At 35.0% G+C, this 5,359-nt stretch overlaps 1 long non-coding RNA gene across 2 annotated transcripts; it reads right to left on the bottom strand.

Moving 5' to 3' along the window:
- Positions 1–1,534: 1,534 nt before the first annotated feature.
- LOC113340823 lies at positions 1,535–4,626 on the bottom strand. Of its 2 annotated transcripts, none has more exons than XR_003355658.1 (7): positions 4,407–4,626; positions 3,535–3,760; positions 3,146–3,432; positions 2,801–3,058; positions 2,328–2,372; positions 2,082–2,216; positions 1,535–1,740 (listed from the first exon to the last, which is right to left on the bottom strand). It is a non-coding gene; the product is annotated as an uncharacterized LOC113340823 (long non-coding RNA). The 2 variants fall into 2 exon arrangements; XR_003355659.1 differs by having other exon boundaries at positions 3,564–3,760.
- Positions 4,627–5,359: the final 733 nt, after the last annotated feature.

The raw sequence follows: 5,359 nt of genomic DNA, 5'->3' as shown, positions 1-5,359 counted from the left end.
TTGTATCTCTATCTCTTTTATTTTTAATTTTTCTTAGTTTTGCATATCATATCTTTCATTACCATCTTGAATTTTGCAAATTCCTATATCTAAAATGAAAGTTTTGACGAATTCTTGTCAGAAAAATTCTGACTGCGCAGTTGTCACTAAAATAGCTCTCGAGACTTCATACGGAGTCCGATTTGAGTATTTGACCACAACTTTTAAATAGTAGAGACTCACCTTTAGTTTAAAAAAAAAAGAAAATATGAGTTCGGAGTCTGTTAAGTTGTAGCGATAGGCTTGGATATTTGAGTTTCGGTATTTTTATAGAACTTTTTCAGATTGCATGTATGTCAGTCCGGAGGCCATAAATTTTAGAAATTTCATCTAAACACTGTGCCCTTTTGACATATCATATAAAATACGTAGGTGAACAACTTTAGTTTAGGATGTTTTTCCTAGTTCCCTACCCATTTTTAAAGTTTTTAAGTTTTTCCAGGTTGTTACGTCAGAAATCAGAATTTTCGGTTTTGAGGACAATGTTGAGTTTAAGGTTAAAACAGTTCTTATAGCTATATATTGATTCCCACTATGTCGTTGTATAATCCTTAATTATATACACCTTCATAATTGAATGCGAAACTCAGTTGTTAGCAATAACATGGTAGTCGTTTGAAAGATTCTTCCTCGCAATTTATCGCATTACTGAATCACTTTCTTTTTATTTTTGCAGTTATATGTTTCTATAAGTGATTTGGTGGGATCCTAGTACTTCCATAGATGTTGTAGAAAAGACAATTATCTTACACTCATATAGAGTGAGCCAAAAATCAACTCTGGATGGGGTTCAACAAAAATGACCTTACTCTCAAACCCATGGACAATCCTGACCTTGGAGTAGATACACCACAGTGCAGTAAGGCTATGGAACTAAAACATTGTAATGTAGGAGACTCATATCACTACACCAAATTCAAGTTTTTGTAATAGAAAGAAAGTGTTAGGGAAAAATAGAAACTAATTTCCCTAACTAAGAAAAATGGTTAGCTATATGCAGTTATATAATGTGTTAGGATTTTATCTAACTGTTTTCGTCTGTTAGGGAAATGAAATAGGATAACACTTCATTTGCATTATAGTAAATATCCTAACTATTGACATTTTACACTTTATAATGGAGATATTATGTTATAATTTTTGCTAACTCTTTCAATAACTATTAATATGGCCAGTAAACTATAGACGTGTGTCTTTTTGTTTCAGACTTTTGTAACACTACATTCTGTTCAAGAATTTGTTAGGTTTTAGTAACTAAAAAAATGATATTTTCAGGTGACCTGATTCCGGTAACCTGAAACCGGAATCTGCGAGTTTCTTGTCACCTGAAACCGGGATTCGTGAGTTTCTGGCAACCTTCCAGGTCACCTAAAGATTTTTCTAAACCCGTTAATATTGTTGTATCCATCAACAAATGAAGTCAAAAAAAAAGATTGAATACAAGAAAAATATTATGTATATTATGTAATCATAATCATGTACAAGGAGCACAGGGTTTCCATCAAAAAAGAGTACAGATTTTACATCAAAGAAGCTACGCCGAACATCACAAATACAGTCTGATCGTCGAAATAAAAACAGTATGTGTGACCCCTACAAGACTTGGATCTGTGCTTTGATTAGGACTCGCAACATCTGGGATTGAATTGTTGTTGGCAGGATGCTGGTTTTGTTGCTACTTCTCGTAACTTGCAGCACAACCTGTAACAAAAAGCAGCACATCTGTTTAATTTGCACATGAGATGTTGAGCAAAACCTCATCAGATAAATGCTAGATGACTATTCTCATGCTTCTACAACCACAGATGCAACAGAGATACCGACAACCAAATGATTTCTCAGAGGACAAGAGAGAGCAAAAATTTGCAAATAAACCAAATAAAACTAGTTTGAATTGAGTGTCAAAGTGATCTGAACATAATCCATGTTATTTCTTCATAGATAGGACACCCAAAACACAGTGGTATTGAACAGTACCAGGAATCATTTAATATAAAAGGTTTGCAATATGCATTGGGCTTACAAATGTGTAGATTACATACCAATATCTTATTCCAGATAATATCATAGTACTCTGGAACATTCCACAAATACAAGCATGACACTGGATAATACACTCGGACAATACAGTCTCATCTACAGGTTCACCACCAACTTTGGCTTGGACTCATGTTTTTCTGGCATACAAAAAACAAACCAACTTAATATCAGTACTTCGTAAACATAACTCGACATCAAAGTACAAAGAATATCCTGCTTAAATCAATTTGCAAGAGCAAGTAGCATACCTCGTCTACAAAAAACCTGTCCCCATACCGCTTTATCCTAGCAATCTACACAAAAAGTCAAAAATAATTTCATATATTCAATATCTTCTGGCTAAAAATTGGACATCAGAGGGGAACAACAAACCTGAAGAACAAACATATACAGAAATGAGAGGACAAACTAATTTTTGGAGTTCTTGAACAGTCGAACCCCAGAATTAAACAACTTCATAACTAACAAGCTGAGTCAATAAATAATTTAACAACGTATACAAAATAGAATAAAATGTAGTCCATTCATGGGCATGAACAATGTCTGGTACTTAGACCATAGACTTAGTTGGTTATCATATGAGATATGAGGATGTTCCAAAATCATCATGTGTTTATCATTTGAGATATTATCGCATCTACCTAATAGACTATCCTAGTTGGTTAATATGTTATGTGCAATAAAATTTAAACGAAGACAGAACTTGTAATTGAAAGCTCACATTAGTCACAAGTTCAATATGCTTTTGCAGTAGAGTCTCGTCCATATGGTCATTCCTTGCTGCATTATTCGTTGTATTCGTGCTTGCTTACATGACTGTAGTTGCAACACTTGTGTATAAGGATTGCTTTTTTCGATATCAGAGAGCAGTAACACAGCAAACCAGAATCTTCCCCTGATTGAGACCCTGCACCGCCACTCTCTGAATGTGTAAATGAACCAGACCAACAACCCTTATCAGCTGTGTATGCTTAATTTCCTGCAAAAATCAAACAATTTCTGTGTTAGTGGAGAAACAAAATGAAAAATGAACTTTGAAACAAGCAAGAAAGTATTATATGAAGACCTGCAACCATATGTTTCACTGGAATACACTTGACTAGAGTTCCATATATTTGCTCTTCTTGGCGTGAAGCATTTTATATGAAGATCTGCTCATTGATTAGGATTTTCAGAAACTTCACCAACGCTCTGAAGTGAAGCATCTCTGCTACTGGGTGGCATGGGATCTGTTAATGGATTTGCTCTTCTTGGCGTGCTGGCTGAAGATCACCCAAAGGAAATCTATCTGTAGATCCTTATCTTTATCCTCCATCATCATGGCCGTCAGCACTTCCAATTTCCACCCCAAGGCTACATAGACTTTCCCATAAACAGATAAGAATGACTCCCATATGAAATATACAAAACCAGAACAACAAAGTTCAGTAGAAACTAACTTTTTGATTAACTTACATACACATAAGGGATTGAGTCAAATTTACCAAATGTAGAATTAGATCCATTTAGAGAAGAATTGTTGGCGAAACGGAGGAACTTAAAGATCACATAAACAAGCGCATTTCCATACACTATCTTCTTCCAAAATTACACGACGAAACCAACGACGAGAGGATCTAAGCATCAATATACATTTTTGTCTACATGTTTTGCTATCTCGGTCCAAATATCCTCCTCAAACCTGTAATTATGAAAATCGAACAATGAGTTAATGAGAAATTGAAACAGTCATGACCAAAGAAGTTAAATAGATCTGATATAAGAGGGATAATCAAAGAAGAAAACTAACTGTGAAAACTTAAGTTAAACTGAGATTTGGCAACATAATTCGGTGAAACTCCAAAACCCCAAAGATTGGATGTATGATGATAAATTCAATTTTAAATTACAAAACCCGAAAGATTTTCTCGAAAATGTCAATTCAAAAATCAGATTTCAGCTTCAAAAATTGGGAGAAGAAATTCAAAATAGGTTCAATCAAACAAAACGATCTTCAATCAGTTTTATAATTGAATCAAACTTCATCCTCCAGTTAAATCTTCAATCGAAGATCCAGATTCAACAAGTTGAAAATACATAAAATTGAACAAAACTGTAACATAAAACTCAAAATTGAGCTAAACCCTTTTATTGAATCCAACTCAAAGCCCGAATCCAGTCTGGGTTTTGAATGAATCTAATCAAAACATAAAAAGTGAAAAAAATCTCATTCCAGTAAAATCGAAATAAAACTCTGGAATCATCAAACATGGGAAAGAACAACGATTACAAGATCAAAACAAGCATGAAATAATATTGGAGTGACGATATGGATCCGAATGACTTACCATGGCTGCGAAACTGGAGTTTGTGCAACCCCTAAGGAAAAAAAATGTTCAAGGGTTTGCAGCTCCTTCATGTTTACAAATTTTAGATCCTTGATTTAGGGTTATTCAAACAAAACGAAGCGGCTACTGATTTCAGACGAAGACATGGCCGATCTGTAAGTGGAAGAAGAAGAAGGGAAGATTTGAGATAGGGTTTTCTTCGGAGGCGCGGACGATTTGAGAGGAAACGAAGAAAAGGGAAGTTGAGTGAGAGAAATTTATTTTCATCTTTTATATAAAAAAGTTTGGACGGTAGTGATTTGATAAAGGGTGGTCATACGGATTAGGGATATTTTGGAAGGTAAAGATTTGATTTAAGACTGTCATACGGATCATGGAAAGTGTGTTTTCTTTGTGCTTTTGTGCTTTCTCTTTGTGCTTCCGGTTGGAATTTCGACTAGTCACATAGGTCATGAAGTAATTTCGACTAGTCATACATGTCATGAAGTAGTTTTACTGTGTGATACGTCATCGAAATGGATAAATTTGAAGCTTCGGGAGGGTTCTGACTTCAAAATAAGCATGTTACATCTCCGAAATCGATAAATACGAAGCTCAGGGTCGATTCGAACTTCAAATTCAGTATAACGACAAACAAACTATGAACCAAGAAGCTCGGTTTATATTCATGTAGCTCCGGGATTCCTCTGACTTAAAACTTAGCAGGATACATCATCGAAATCGATAAATATGAAGCTCGGCGTCGATTCGAACTTCAAATGTGGTATAACGGAAAACAAACTATGAACCACGAAGATCCAAAAGGGTTTTGACTTCAAACTTAGCATGATACATCATCGAAATCGATAAATACTTCCTTGAGGTACACGTATAACTTGGTGGTTTGAGTTCACAAATTGGGTTGGTAAGCATACCGGTACGCACACCATCCCTGTCGAATATTTTCAGATGCA

This window comes from Papaver somniferum, unplaced genomic scaffold (assembly GCF_003573695.1).
Source record: "Papaver somniferum cultivar HN1 unplaced genomic scaffold, ASM357369v1 unplaced-scaffold_24, whole genome shotgun sequence".
Lineage (NCBI taxonomy): Eukaryota > Viridiplantae > Streptophyta > Magnoliopsida > Ranunculales > Papaveraceae > Papaver > Papaver somniferum.
The sequence above is the reverse complement of the archived record's forward strand: the minus strand, read 5'-3'. Positions and strand labels throughout refer to the sequence as shown.